Here is a 2,247-nt window from a genome sequence, read left to right as displayed (position 1 = left end):
CTTACATCTCATTAAATCTCCAGAAGATTGGATTATCCTCTTCTAAGAAGCTGCTAATGCCTTTCATCTTGAAGTTACACATAACTTTTTAATAGCCGGGACGGCAAAAGTCGACATCTGAAGAATGTAAAAGCTCAAATCTTCCTGACTCGCTCTCCTGTCACGTGGAATCTGCATCTGTTGAAACTATCGATTTAGGGTGTAAAATAAAGGAGCTGTGGGTGCGCACGGGGCTGGAGCGGGCACCTCCCCTCCTGTCCCCTGATTCGCTGGGACGCTGGTGGCTGCGCAGAAGGGCATCAGCCGTGCGTCGTCCACTGCGTTTCACAGCCGTTCTTCAACGCCACGTGTGCTGGGAGGACAAACAAATAACTGTGGCTGTGTGCCTACCGGGATGAGCAGACACGCTGATCTGAACATCGGGCCCGAATGAAGCATCACATGTAATGCCCTTGGGGAAAGGAAAGGAGCCGCAAGACAGTAGCATTTAAGTGTTTGCTTTCGAGAGTTGAGGGAGCCCCCAGCCGCCCAGCCACCCGCCCAAAAGTCCTGGACGGGGTGCGCCTTCGTCCTGGCAGATGATGAGTGCAACTGAGCGGGCGTTCTTTCCCCCGCTCTGCTGTCCTGCCTCCCACAGGGCGGTGCCGCGGTGTGCCTCTGCACGGTGGGGACCTCTGTTGTTCGTGCTTCTTATTCTGGCTTTGTGGGTTACACAGAGCTCTTACGTTAGTTTATTTGAGTAATGAGTCGTTCCCCGGGGAAGGCAGCCCATCGTCGCCCTGCGTCACCCCCAGGTCCACACCCTGCCCGGGGGCGGAGCCCCGCACCGCTGCTGCACGTGCCAGCACGGTTCATTCCCAGGGCTGCTGTCTCCCGTCCTGTAAGTGAAATGAACGTGAGGAGGTGTCAGTTCCGTCCAGATCTCTTGGTGACAGGAGCTCACTTGCGCTCCTGGTGCCCTGCCTTCATTGACACACATCTCACCTTCCTAATCACTTCGATTTGGGGGATGGGTGGCAGTGCACCTTGTCTTTAATCTCATTTCATTTTTATTAAATGTGCTCAGTACCTTCGTTGAGAAAATGGTTTCTTTATCCTAAAGATCATGACCATTTTAAAGTGCTCTTACATCTTTATGAGTTTTTATATTGTCTCTGAGGTTTTGGATTCCGTATTCTGGGGCACGTCATTTCTGTGTTGTCTGTGAAGCACACTTGCACATGTTTTAATGCTCAGAGAACAGTTTGAGGCACGGATGCCATGTGCCTTCCCCAGGAGATTGAAGATGTTCGGGAAGGCTCTCTTCCCTCTCTCTCTCCATTGTGCCCTGCTCCTGTCTCGGGTGTGGCCATCTGATCTGACAGGTCATCTCCACCACCCAATAGGTCCCAGGCCTCCTCCCTCCCATAATCCTCCAGTCTCCAGTGCTGGCTTGTCTGCTGCTTTCCTACCGTATTCTTTCTCTAAATCTCCTTTTCTCGCCTCAAATTTTTTCTCTCTTATCTCCTCCAAACCCCCTGCCCTCTGCTCTAAAATGCATAAAACAAAAACAAAAAGTATATAGACGCAAGAAATCAGTAAAGATATTTAAAGATAGAAAATACGTTAGATTTTTGTGTTGCTGTGAATGAGTTGTGAGCCCTTTCAGCAAGGAATGTGTCATTGTTTATGTCACATTCGTAAATATGTCTAGGGGCTACTGCCCTGTACAGTCAGCCTTCTGTGTTTACGGATTTCTGCATCTGCGGATTCAACCAACCTCACATGGAAAATGTTCAGGAAAAAGTTCCAGAAAGTTCCGAAAAGCAAAACTCGGGTTTGCCGTGCACCTCACAGGCAGATACTGCGTGTTTTACGTATTGGAGGTCAGTTGCAGCCCTTCTTGAAGCAAGTCTCCCAGCGCCATTTTTTCAGCAGCATTTGCACACTTCACGTCTCTGCGTCACATTTTGATAATTCTCACGATATTTTAAACTTTTTCTTTACTAACGTTTATTATGGTGATCAGTGATCTTTGAGGTTTTACCGTTGCAAAAAGATTATACGACTCCCTGAAGGTTCTGATGATGGTTCGCATTTTTTAGCAATAAAGTATTTCTTGATTAAGGTATGTGCATTTTTTAGACATAATGCTGTTACGCACTTAATACACTACCGTAAACGTAACTTCTGTATGCACTTGGAAACCAAAAAATGTGTGTGACTTGATTTATTGTGATACTTGCTTTATTGCAGTGGTCTGGAACC

The sequence above is a fragment of the Phocoena phocoena genome, chromosome 21 (assembly GCF_963924675.1).
Source record: "Phocoena phocoena chromosome 21, mPhoPho1.1, whole genome shotgun sequence".
Classification (NCBI taxonomy): domain Eukaryota; kingdom Metazoa; phylum Chordata; class Mammalia; order Artiodactyla; family Phocoenidae; genus Phocoena; species Phocoena phocoena.
Note: the sequence above shows the minus strand (reverse complement) of the source record.